Source organism: Arachis ipaensis, chromosome B3, assembly GCF_059453495.1.
Source record: "Arachis ipaensis isolate K30076 ecotype BB chromosome B3, ASM5945349v1, whole genome shotgun sequence".
In the NCBI taxonomy this organism is placed as follows: Eukaryota; Viridiplantae; Streptophyta; class Magnoliopsida; order Fabales; family Fabaceae; genus Arachis; species Arachis ipaensis.
In genome coordinates, this window is record NC_142438.1 from 24,769,976 (window position 1) to 24,784,337 (window position 14,362).

The following is a 14,362-nucleotide window of genomic DNA, read 5'->3' on the forward strand; positions in this document are numbered from 1 at the left end:
TGGTCAGCGCCACATCTCCATAAATATGGGTCATCCCATATATAATATTTAGACTCGCTTTTCAGCTTGTCTCTTTGATGCTTAGAAAAGTTTGGAGGAAAGGTGCGGCTAACTAGATAGTTAGCTACAGGTGCATACCAAGGGACTATCTCAGATACTGCTTGCAGGTTATCAAATGGGAAATTATCAGCTATAGGAGTGGAATCATCGGTAATGTGCTCAAGGCGACTCAAGTGGTCTGCCACTAAATTCTGGTTACCACTCCTATCCTTAATTTCTAAATCAAATTCTTGTAATAGCAGTATCCAATGTATAAGCCTTGGTTTGGACTCCTTTTTAGATAATAAATACTTTAGAACTGCGTGATCTGAATACACTACTACTTTAGTACCAAGTAAATAGGCTCGGAATTTATCCAGAGCAAAAACAATAGCAAGAAGCTCTTTCTCAGTAGTGGTGTAATTCGACTGAGCGGCATCTAAGATTTTAGACGCGTAAGCAATAACAAAAGGATCCTTACCTTCACGCTAAGCCAGTGCTGCTCCTACTGCATGGTTAGAAGCATCACACATTATCTCAAATGGTTGGCTCCAGTCTGGTCCTCTTACAATTGGAGCTTGAGTCAGTGCGGTCTTCAGCTTATCAAACGCTTGTTTGCAATTTTTACTGAACTCGAACTCAATATCTTTCTGCAGTAGTCTGGATAAGAGAAGTGCTACCTTACTGAAGTCCTTAATGAACCTCCTGTAAAAACCTGCATGGCCAAGGAAAGAACGGACCTCTCTCACAGAAGAGGGGTAAAGTAAACTAGAAATAACATCCACCTTTGCTGGATCTACAGAAATGCCGGTGTTAAACACAACATGTCCTAGTACAATCCCTTGTTTAACCATAAAGTGGCATTTTTCAAAATTTAATACCAGGTTTGTACTAACACATCTATCTAACACTCTAGATAATCCATCTAAGCAAAGGCTAAAGGAATCGCCATAAACACTAAAATCATCCATAAAAACCTCCATACAGTCCTCAATAAGATCAGAGAAAAGACTCATCATGCACCTTTGAAAAGTAGCTGGTGCATTGCACAAGCCAAAGGGCATTCTCTTGTAAGCATAAGTCCCAAAAGGACATGTAAAAGTGGTCTTTTCCTGATCCTCAGGAGCTATATGAATATGGAAATAACCTGTGTAACCATTTAGAAAACAATAATGCGATTTACCTGACAGGTGATCCAGCATTTGATCTATGAATGGAAGAGGATAGTGATTCTTACGGGTTGCTTGGTTGAGGCGTCTGTAATCAATGCAGATCCTCCAGGCGTTCTGAACTCTGGTTGTCAGGAGCTCTCCATGCTCATTCTTCACTGCAGTGACTCCAGACTTCTTTGGCACCACTTGTACTGGGCTTACCCATTCACTGTCTGAGATGGGATAGATGATATCTGCCTCTAGTAGTCTAGTCACTTCCTTTTTGACAACCTCTAGGATAGTGGGGTTCAGTCTTCTCTGGGGTTGACGGACATGTTTTGCTCCCTCTTCTAAAAATATTCTATGCTCACAGACTTGAGGGTTGATGCCTACTATGTTTGCCAAACTCCAACCAATTGCCTTCTTGTGCCTCCTCAGCACACCAAGTAGCTGCTCTTCCTGTTGAGAAGTGAGTTCCTTTGCAATGATAACCGGAAACTTCTGCCCGTCTTCAAGGTAAGATATTTGAGGTGTGGAGGAAGGGGTTTTAATTCTAACTTCTGATCATGTTCAGACTCTGGGTTGTCTGGAGCTGGTAACAGTGGTAAGGCACTGTCATTGTCCTCTGAGAATGTCCCCACACTTGGACCTTGTCCTGTGTGCTTCTCTTCAAATTCCTCCTGGTGAACTTCAGCCACGGTTTCATCTATAATGTCACACTTGAGGATAGAGTGATCCTCTGGAGGATGCTTCATAACTCCATTCAGATTGAAGATCACTACTCGGCCATCTATTTCAAAAGAGTATGTTCCTGAAAAAGCATCTAATTTAAACTTTGAGGTCTTCAGGAATGGTCTTCTGAGTAGGATTGATGATGGCTTGTCTGAGTCATTTTGGGGCATTTCCAGGATATAAAAATCAGTGGGGAACGTGAATCCCTTAATGCCTACTAGTACATCTTCAGCAACTCCAACCACTGTAATAATGCTTTTATCTGCTAACACAAAACGAGCTGCCGACCTTTTTAAGGGAGGGAGCCTCAAAACATCATATATAGACAAAGGCATTATACTCACACATGCTCCTAAATCACACATGCATTCAGAAATTATCATACCAACAATAGTACCATTAACTATACAAGGGCCTGGGTCACTACACTTTTCAGGTAAACCTCCCATTAAAGCAGATATGGAACTTCCTAAAGGAATAGTTTCTAATTCATTAATTTTGTCTTTATGTATACATAAATCTTTTAGAAACTTAGCATACTTAGGTACCTGTTGAATAACATCAAATAGAGGAACAGTTACCTCAACCTTTTTGAATATCTCTACCATTTTTGGATCAGGTTCCAGCTGCTTGCTGGGCTTCCTTGCAAGTTGTGGAAATGGGATGGGAGTGGCGTTTTCTGCAGTGTCTGCGCCTTTTAGTGCTTCCTCCTGTGGTTGCACCTCTTCTTCTTCAGCCACGTCCTGTATGTCCTCTTATTCTTCAACATCTTCTATTTCCACTACCTCTTCAGCTGAGGCGTGTTCTGGTGGGTTTGGCTCCTCTTGATTCCTCTCCTGCAGTGTGGTTTCGGACCTCAAGGTGATGGCATTAATACCACCCTTGGGATTGGGTAATGGTTGAGAGGGAATCCCACTGGAGATCAAAGGTGTAGAACCTATGCACAATTACTCAAGAGGGGGGTGAATTGAGTATTGCAACAACAATGAATCTTTTTGCGAAAGTTAAAGACAATATACAAAAGTGTTATTGTACTAGTATTTTTCCAAGAGCTTAACTCAATTGCTAAGCATTTATAAGGAGCTTTTACTTTCCAATAGACACCAACTCAAATAAATTGATCAAGCTTTTCACCAATCGGACTTAAGCTATTCCTTAAGTACTTACGAAGCTACTTTTCGATCACAATTTATTTGCTCAAAGGTAAAAGACAATAATATTGAAGAGATGAGTTTGGAGAGATGCAAACGCTATTTAGAGTGGTTCGGCACAATCCTTGTCCTACGTCCACTTTCTTTCTCAATCGCTATTGAGAAGTTCCACTATTGCCAAGCTTCAAGGTGCTCGCGCAAAACCTTTTACAATCCGAGTCCTTAGTTTCTAACACCTCACGGTATATGATCACCACTCGTATACTAACCCACTCCACTTAGAGATTCCTTCTCTAAGATTTGCCTTGAGTACTTAGTATACTTCTTTGGTATCCTCACCGACTATAGTGTTTATAACTCTTGACTCAACCTTGGAGATCACACTCCAATTTACAAAGTGTACAAGAAAACAATTCTCAAAGAATTGTTGAGATGAAATGAGTACTCTCTAGAAGAGTGTATGATTACAAGTTTAGCACTATTGAACCAATTGATATTGCTCTCTCAAATTGTGTATTATAACACCTTAAAAATGTGTAGAATGAAAGAATATGAACAAGATAGTTTGCAAATACTCACGTATATCAAATAAGGCTTCAATCCATCTATTTATAGACTTCCCAAACCTTAGAAACGTTGGGGAGTTAATGGGATGGAGCCGTTTTGTTAAAACTAGCCGTTTTTTATGTTTTTGAATCATTTGCATCGATGCATAACACTTTGCATCGATGCAAATGTGTCTTTGAAGCTGAAATTTGAATTTTCAGCTAGGTTGCATCGATGCAAACATTTTTGCATCGATGCAACAAGTCGTTGCATGCTTTGCATCGATGCAAGATGAGTGTGCATCGATGCAAACCTTAAAGAATGGCTTAAAATCACTTCAAAATACTTAGGATTGATCTCAAACTTGTTGGAGTCAATTCCTATGCTTTTGTACCTTTGAAAACAAGTTTTTAAACCATTTGGCTAGCATCGAATTGCAAGATGTGCATCAAAACATTTTGTGAGTGTGTGTTGAGAGATTTAGCAATTGGTTCTTAACAAGAAGTTACCTAAGTCCTAAGACACTATACTTGTCTTCAAATGTTGTGGACTTGAGTTTCTTGTTGTTGTTGTGTTGCTTTCAACTCTTCATTCCTCAACGTTGAATGTTGGTTGATCTTTCAATATGCTTGTTCATTCAAGTTGTTTGTTGGTTTGTCTTTCATGTCGTTTGTTGGTTTGTCATTCATCAAAACCTACGAATACAAACTTCGCATACAAGCAACATGATTTACAATTTCCCCCTTTTTGATAATGACAAACCAATTTTGAGGATATGCATTTATAAATGATTTTGAAAGCAACAATAATGCACTTTGTTTTATAGAAAGCTTTGGAGAAGACTTCACAAAAAATTTTTGCAGGAGTTCCCCCTAAATATGTGCATTTGTTCCCTTAAAGGGCGTTTATCAAAGAAAACGATTTAGATATCAAAGTTTTTGCTTAGCGGAAGTCTTTTTGAAAACATTGTTTCGCAAACTTATTTCTTCTTTTCAAATCCTCAAACTTCTTCTTTTTCAAGAGTTCAAAATTTCAAATATCCTCAAACTTCTCTTCCCCCTTTTGACATTATCAAAAAGAAAGGAGTTTGAAATGTGTCATAGAAGCATGCATAAAACAATGAATTTTTTTTTTTTTTAAGTTCAATTTCTCTATTAATTTCAAGGATGAGATATTCCCCCTTTCAAAAAGGATTTGATTTCCTCTTTTTATATATAAAACAAGCATGCATAATTCCCCCTAAATAAGTGAAATATATTAAAGCATGCACATTAACTTAAAATAGGGGTACCAAGCCTATTTTGAGTTATTCACCAAATAAGCATACAAGCATTAATCATTAAACAAAATTATGAAGAAAATATCAAAGTATTTAAACCATAAAATAAATCCTTAGCTTACTAGGAGTTAGTTTAACAATTCATATAATCAAATAAACTTCAATTTGTTGATCCTCCATTGTTTATAATCTTCAAATTCTTCAATCTACCTCAAGATTAATCACTCATTCATCAACTCATAAACCTACAAAACAATGGCTAATTGGATATCTCCAATGCTTAAGTTAGTAAGAGATACAAAAATAGTAATATAAATGCAATGAATTCAAACAAATCATATTAGATTAGAATCCAAGATACCAAGTTCATTTCGGATGTTAAAAAAACTTTCTTTACATAAAGGTTTAGTGAAGATGTCCGCTAGTTGTTTACTAGTTTCGACAAATTCAATAACCACATCACCCTTTTCAACATGGTCTCTTATGAAGTGATGTCTAATCTCAATATGCTTGGTTCTTGAATGTTGAACCGGATTCTTGGTTAAATTTATTGCACTAGTATTATCACATTTGATAGGAATGTGATCAAGCATGAGTCCATAGTCCACAAGTTGTTGTTTCATCCATAAAATTTGGGCGCAACAACTACCGGTGGCTACATACTCGGCTTCGGCAGTAGACAAGGCTACACTTACTTGTTTCTTACTATGCCATGAAACAAGAGAGTTTCCTAGCAAGTGACAAGTGCCGCTAGTGCTTTTCCTATCCAATTTGCAACCGGCAAAATCGGAATCGGAATAACCAATCAAATCACAAGTGGATCCTTTTGGATACCACAATCCAACATTTAATGTTCCTATGAGATACTTCATAATCCTTTTCACCGCACTTAAGTGAGATTCCTTAGGATTAGCTTGGTATCTCGCACACATGCATACACTAAACATGATATCTGGCCTACTTGCCGTTAGATAAAGTAATGATCCTATCATGCCTCTATACTTCTTTACATCTATGTTTTTACCTTGTTCATCTTTGTCAAGGTAGCAAGTAGTGCTCATTGGTGTGTCCATTGCCTTAGCATTGTCCATTCCAAATCTTTTGAGCAATTCCTTGCAATATTTGGTTTGGCCAACGAAAGTTCCTTCTTTTCCTTGTTTGATTTGAAGACCAAGGAAGAAGTTGAGTTCGCCCATCATGGACATTTCAAATTCACTTTGCATGAGGTTTGAGAAAAACTTGCAAAGTGATTCGTTAGTTGAACCAAATATTATGTCATCGACGTAAACTTGTACCAAAAGGATATTTTTGTTTTCAATCATGATAAATAAAGTTGTATCAACCTTCCCTCTTCTAAAACCCTTTTCTATTAAAAACTTGCTCAAACGTTCATACCAAGCTCTTGGAGCTTGTTTAAGACCATAAAGAGCTTTCTTGAGTTTAAAAACGTGATTAGGATTTTCATAATCCTCAAAACCGGGAGGTTGGTCAACATATACTTCTTCTTGAATGAAATCATTAAGAAAGGCACTCTTAACATCCATTTGATAAAGTTTGAAGTTATAAGAGGATGCAAAAGCAAGTAACATCCTAATAGCTTCTAATCTAGCTACGGGAGCATAAGTTTCGTCATAATCAATGCCTTCCTCTTGATTATAACCTTTAGCTACTAATCTAGCTTTGTTTCTAACAATTGTACCATTTTCATCGAGTTTATTTCTAAAAACCCATTTTGTTCCGACAATTGTTTGATTACTTGGTTTAGGCACCAATTCCCAAACGTCATTTCGTTTGAATTGGTTAAGCTCCTCTTGCATTGCCATAACCCAATGTTCATCATCAATTGCGGACTCAATGGTAGATGGTTCAATTTGAGAAACAAAAGCACTATATGTAAATAAATTTCTAAAAGAGGATCGAGTTGTTACCCCTTTCGAAACATTACCAATGACGTTGTCTAGAGGATGATCCTTTGAAGTACGCCAGTCCTTTGGAAGTGCATTTATTTGTGCTTGTGATGGTGCAATTTCTTCAACTTGAACATTATCCTTTGTTGTAGAGGCTTTATTTAAATCTTTTTCTTTGTCTTCACCATTCAAATTTAGTGAATCAAAGTTTTCTACATTTTCATCAAAATCTTTTCTAGCATAACAACGGTTAGTTTCATCAAAAGCGACATGAATACTTTCTTCCATAGTCATGATGCGTTTATTATATACTCTAAAAGCTTTGCTAGTTAAAGAGTAGCCTAAGAAGATTCCTTCATCAGTCTTAGCATCAAATTTGCCTAAGTTATCTTTTCCATTATTTAGAATAAAGCATTTACAGCCAAAGACGTGAAGGTGGGAAATATTTGGCTTTCTTCCTTTGTACAATTCGTACGGTGTTTTCTTAAGAATAGGTCGAATGATAATCCTATTCATAACATAACACGCGGTGCTAACCGCATCCGCCCAAAAGTACTTAGGAATATTAGCCTCATTGAGCATAGTTCTCGCCATTTCTTCTAAATGACGATTTTTCCTTTCAACCACACCATTTTGTTGTGGTGTTCTAGGAGAGGAAAAATTATGCTCAATGCCATTTTCTTCACAAAAAGTTTCAAAAAGATTGTTTTCAAATTCTCCACCATGATCACTTCTAATAGATGATATATGCAAATTCTTTTCATTTTGAATAACTTTGGCTAATCTTTTGAATGCTCGAAATGCATCACTCTTGTTTGCTAGAAACAAGGTCCATGTAAATCGAGAGTAATCATCAACAATAACTAAAGCATAGTAATTGCCACCAAAGCTCATAGTCCTGGAAGGACCAAATAAATCCATGTGCAAAAGTTGTAATGGCCTTGTTGTTGAAACAATGTTTTTAGATTTAAAAGAGGCCTTTACTTGTTTTCCCTTTTGACATGCGTCGCAAAGGACGTCTTTTTCAAAACGTAGCTTTGGTAAGCCAATTACTAACTCTTTAGAGACCAACTTGCTAAGATGGTCCATGTTAGCATGAGCTACTCTACGATGCCATAACCAAGTTTCATCATTTTTACTAACAAGGCATTTCACATCATTTGAGGAAACTTCATCTAGATTAATCATGTATACATTGTCAACACGGTGTCCAATTAGCACAATTTCATTAGTGTCTTGCCTTTTTATCAAACAACATTTTGAGTCAAAGGTGACTAAGTTTCCTTTGTCACAAAGTTGGCTAACACTAATGAGATTATGTTTGAGACCTTTGACAAGTATAACATTATCTATGGAGGTAGAAGAATTTTTACCAACTTTTCCAACGCCGATTACTTTGCCGGTGTTGTTGTCTCCATAGATCACGTTTCCTCCGTTTGTAGGCTCTATTGCGGTGAACTTTGATTCATCGCCGGTCATGTGTTTGGAGCATCCACTATCAACATACCAATTTGTATCCTTAGCTCCAACACGTACCTACAAAACAATTAAAATTGGGATTTAGGTACCCAAGTGAATTTGGGTCCTTGATGGTTAGTATGAGCATAATGCCCATAAGGTGCCCATCTCGTATCTTGACTACGAAAGTTTATATGTTTAATTCTAGTAAAGCATACGGGTGCTATATGACCTACTTTATTGCAATAATGACATATGACATTTGGATTATGCATCCTATGCATGTTTCTAAATGGTTGCCTAGGTTGTTTCCTAAATGCAACATCTTTTGATCTATATGCATTGTGATTATAATTTCTAAATGAAGCATGTTGAGGAGGATGTTTAAAGGCTTCATTCCTTTTAGGCATGCTTGCCTTTTGGGCTTGCGGTTGCCTAATAGGAGTTTTAGTATTTTTAAATTTTCCTTTTTCAAAACCTAAACCTTCCTTATTATGAACATGCTTTTGGTTTTTCAACATTTTATCTAAGTTCTTTGAAGATTCATTGAACTTAGCTAAAGTGTTCTTAAGATTTGTAATTTCATTTTCATGCATTTTACAAGATTTGTATGGATCACTACTTGTGCTACACTTATCTTTTCCAAGATTGATATTCTCATTTTTCAACATCTCATTTTGTTTTAAAAGATCCATATTCTTTTTCTTTAGGAGAGAATAATCTTGGGTAAGTTTTGTGTACACCTCAAGTAAGGCATCATATTCATCTTGTAAATTAAAAGAAGTGGAGTTGTCATTACTAACCTTTTCTTCGCTTGCCATTAAGCAAAGATTTGCAACCTCGTCGTCATCGGAGTCGGATTCATCCTCGTTCTCCCATGATATGTATGCTTTCTCCTTCTTCTTAAATTTCTTGTTTTTGTCCTCCTTTTGAAGTTTTGGACAATTGGGTTTAATGTGTCCAACTTCTCCACACTCATAGCATTTTGGTACCTTTGTTTTGCTCTTGAAGTTTTTCTTCATTGCAAACTTATTGAATCTTTTTAATAAGAGTGCAAATTCTTCATCTCCTTCTTCTTCATTATCATCACTCTCTTCTTGTAGTGATGTTGTTTTAAGGGCGAGACTTTTCTTCTTGCTTTCTTCACCTTTTTGTCTATTTAGCATAGTCATTTCATAGGTGAGAAGATTACCTCGTAGTTGATCAAATGTAAGTTGATCATAGAGCCTTCCTTCCACAATGGCGTTCACTTTGGAGTTCCATTTTGGTGTAAGGCTTGTAAGCACCTTGGTCACAATTTGTTTATCATTGTATTTTGTGCCAAGCATGCTTAGGTTGTTGAAGATCTTGGAGAGTCTTTCAAGAGCTTCTTCAATGCTCTCTTCATCTTTCATTTTAAAATTTTCCCATTCATGAACCAACATAAATACCTTTGATTCTTTAACGTGGTCGGTTCCTTCGTAAGTGATTTGGAGTTTATCCCAAATCTCTTTAGCGGTTTCACATGTAGAGATCTTCATATAATCATGCTCGTTAAGTGCACAATGAATGAAGTTGATGGCTTTATCATTCATTGCCACTTTCTTCCAATCATCGTCACTATATTCATTTTCTCCTTTCAGTACTTGCTTTAAGACGGAGACTTCTCCTTCTTTAGCGCTTGTTGTCTTTGTTGGAATGTGATTTCCATTCTCAATCACTTTCCAAATTCTCACATCTTGAGAACGGATCCAAATTCTCATCTTATTTTTCCAATAAGAGTAATTTGTTCCGCTAAAAAGAGGAGGTCTAGCGGTTGAGTTACCTTCACTAGTGTTGTTGTTAAAGCTTGTGCTTGCCATGATCTTTTCCCTTAAACGGTTAAGTCTTTCAAAGGGTTAAGCTCTGATGCCACTTGTAGAACCTATGCACAATTACTCAAGAGGGGAGGTGAATTGAGTATTGCAACAACAATGAATCTTTTTGCGAAAGTTAAAGACAATATACAAAAGTATTATTGTACTAGTATTTTTCCAAGAGCTTAACTCAATTGCTAAGCATTTATAAGGAGCTTTTACTTTCCAATAGACACCAACTCAAATAAATTGATCAAGCTTTTCACCAATCGGACTTAAGCTATTCCTTAAGTACTTACGAAGCTACTTTTCGATCACAATTTATTTGCTCAAAGGTAAAAGACAATAATATTGAAGAGATGAGTTTGGAGAGATGCAAACGCTATTTAGAGTGGTTCGGCACAATCCTTGTCCTACGTCCACTTTCTTTCTCAATCGCTATTGAGAAGTTCCACTATTGCCAAGCTTCAAGGTGCTCGCGCAAAACCTTTTACAATCCGAGTCCTTAGTTTCTAACACCTCACGGTATATGATCACCACTCGTATACTAACCCACTCCACTTAGAGATTCCTTCTCTAAGATTTGCCTTGAGTACTTAGTATACTTCTTTGGTATCCTCACCGACTATAGTGTTTATAACTCTTGACTCAACCTTGGAGATCACACTCCAATTTACAAAGTGTACAAGAAAACAATTCTCAAAGAATTGTTGAGATGAAATGAGTACTCTCTAGAAGAGTGTATGATTACAAGTTTAGCACTATTGAACCAATTGATATTGCTCTCTCAAATTGTGTATTATAACACCTTAAAAATGTGTAGAATGAAAGAATATGAACAAGATAGTTTGCAAATACTCACGTATATCAAATAAGGCTTCAATCCATCTATTTATAGACTTCCCAAACCTTAGAAACGTTGGGGAGTTAATGGGATAGAGCCGTTTTGTTAAAACTAGCCGTTTTTTATGTTTTTGAATCATTTGCATCGATGCATAACACTTTGCATCGATGCAAATGTGTCTTTGAAGCTGAAATTTGAATTTTCAGCTAGGTTGCATCGATGCAAACATTTTTGCATCGATGCAACAAGTCGTTGCATGCTTTGCATCGATGCAAGATGAGTGTGCATCGATGAAAACCTTAAAGAATGGCTTAAAATCACTTCAAAATACTTAGGATTGATCTCAAACTTGTTGGAGTCAATTCCTATGCTTTTGTACCTTTGAAAACAAGTTTTTAAACCATTTGGCTAGCATCGAATTGCAAGATGTGCATCAAAACATTTTGTGAGTGTGTGTTGAGAGATTTAGCAATTGGTTCTTAACAAGAAGTTACCTAAGTCCTAAGACACTATACTTGTCTTCAAATGTTGTGGACTTGAGTTTCTTGTTGTTGTTGTGTTGCTTTCAACTCTTCATTCCTCAACGTTGAATGTTGGTTGATCTTTCAATATGCTTGTTCATTCAAGTTGTTTGTTGGTTTGTCTTTCATGTCGTTTGTTGGTTTGTCATTCATCAAAACCTACGAATACAAACTTCGCATACAAGCAACATGATTTACAAAAGGTTGATTATTGGAGTTATTCATTGAACCAATTTGTGAGACAAGAGCTTGCAAAGTAGCGTTCAGACCATTTAGAGTGGCATTAATGTTATTTTCCATGGTCTGCTGTCTCCGATCAATAGATTGTAGTAAGTCATCATTGGCAGATGTAGAAGGATAGGTAACTTGAGAGGTCTGCTGTTGGATATTCTGTGGTCCTTGGGATTGCCTTAAGTGAGGTGCTCTGTAAGGCTGATTCTGATTCTGCTGCCTGTTGTTGTTGTTATTCCACCTCTGATTTTCCTGATTATCTCTGCCTCCTCTGTTGTTGTTGTTGTTGTTATCCCTCCAATTCTGGTTAGAATTGTCTTGCCATCCGTGGTTGTAATTTTCACCTTGATTGTACCCTTGGTTGGGGTGGTCATAGAAATTATGTGTGGCTGCACGGTGTTGTCTTCCTGCTGGAGCTGCGGATATTCATCAGTATAGTGGCTATAATCAGCGCAGATTCTGCAAACTCTCTGTGGGACTAACTGTTGGTTTTGCTGTGCTAGAGAAGGTTGAGCTTGCTGAACTTGTTGTTGGTTTAATTGCATCTGCTTCAGCAAGTTGGTCATTTCACAGATACTCTGAGTTAAAGCAGTAGTCTCTCTGCTAGAGGATACTTCTGCAACATCTTTTACACGGCCTTGTTTCTGCTTGTGATTCCTAGTAGATTCAGCTAAGTCGCTGATCAATTGCCATGCCTCATCAGTGGTCTTGTACTTTTTCATAGACCCATTGCTAGCACTTTCCAATGTGGTTTTATCTTGGGGCCTCATTCCCTGTATGACATAACCGAGTAACACTATCTTGTCAATCATATGGTAGGGGCAAGCTTCCAGAAGATTATTGAAGCGCTCCCAATATTCATAAAGAGTTTCGGATTCATCCTGAACAATCATGGAAATATCTTTCCTCAGTTTATCAGTAACTTCAGCTGGAAAGAACTTTTCTAAGAATTCTCTTCTCAGTGTATCCCAGTTGGATACAATTGCTACTGGTTGAGTGTAGTACCACTCTCTTGCCTTTCCCTCAAGAGAAAACAGGAAAGCTTTCAGCAAAATTGAAGTTTCATCTGCACCCTCACGCTTGACAGTAGAACAGGCTGCCTGAAAATCTCTTAGGTGCTTGATAGGCTCTTGAGCAGGTAAGCCATAAAACTTGGGCATCAAATTGAGCAATGCGGTCTTTATCTCAAAATCTGTAGCTACCGCTGGGTGATGCGCTTGAAATGGTTGCATTGTAAAATCAGGGGCTCCAGCCTCCTGGATAGTAACTCTCCTGGCTGCTGCCATATTACCTGCGCGTGAAACAACCAAATCAGTAGAACGGGGGCTGGTTTCTTTCTCAAATGACGTTTCAGATCCGCCCTCAGAGAGGACTAACCGACGCCGAGCTTGTCTTATTCGTGAAATAGTTATTTCAATCTCAGGATCGAATATTAGCAAGCTTGGATCAGGAAGCGAACGTGTCATCTAACGAAAGAAACAAGCAGCTCATAGTAGCAAAATAAAATAAAATACAAATAAATAAATTCCAATTAATAACTTTAGCACTCTATTGCAACTCCCTGGCAACGGCGCCAAAAATTGATGCGAGCGGAAATTGGCGAGTTAAGAATGATTATAAAATATGCATTGCAAGTATAGTTCTCAACCAACCAGAAATCCGCTTATCAATTTAGAAAGGTGTCACAGAAATTAAAATGAAAATACTGGGAGTATGAATCCCAGGTCGTCTCCCAACGAGTTGCAGAAAAGTGTGCTATTTTATTAATCATATATTTTCAAAAAATGTTTGAGTTGAATGGCAGAAAATTAAATTAGAGAATTTATATGAATTTAAATAAAAGCCTTGACTGGGAGTTGATTAGCTGGAAGCCCTATTCTTGTTGCAGTACTCTCAAGATTAATTGATAATTGGGGGTTATTATGTTTAATTGTCCCTTACTAAGTAAGGGAAAGTTAAACAAGTTGGAATGCTGTTCTATCCACAAGTTCCAATCCGCTCTTGGGAGGATTGGTGTGAGTGACTAGAGAGCATTCCAACAATAAACCCAATTACAATCTTTCTCTTGAGCATCCCAACTCAAGGGTTTCTTTCAATCAACTCCCCATCAAGTTAGGGAACTACTCGCTCATTATAAATGAAGAATTCATAACATAAAAAAGGGAATTAAAGAAAGACATGATAAATAATGATCAAAAGCAATGTTCTGAAAACCGGTTCGAACCGGCCGGTCGAACCGTGAACCGGTAGCTGTAGCGGTTCGGATAATAAGAAAAATCGCAGGATTTGAAAATCGGACTTGAACCGACGAACCGGGACCCGGCCGGTTTTTTAACATTGCCTCAATACGCTGCCGTTTTGTGCTGAGGGAACCCTAATTCCCTTTTCTGAGTTTTCTCCTTCGCAGCCTCCACTTCCTCGTTCCTCCATCTTCTCAGTTCTTAACTCCAGCCTCCCACAGAACAGAACACCACCCAGTTACCCACGACTCCAGGAGGCCCTCAACGCACTCACCGCCGTCACACTCACCTCAACACACTCACCTCCGTCGCGCCTTCAGCATGGTGACGCCGTCACCAGCATCGCGCCGTCAGCTCCCTGGCGCCGTTGGGTCCGTCGCGCCTTCCGATACCTCGCGCAGTCAGCACCTTCCCGCCGTCAGCTCCGC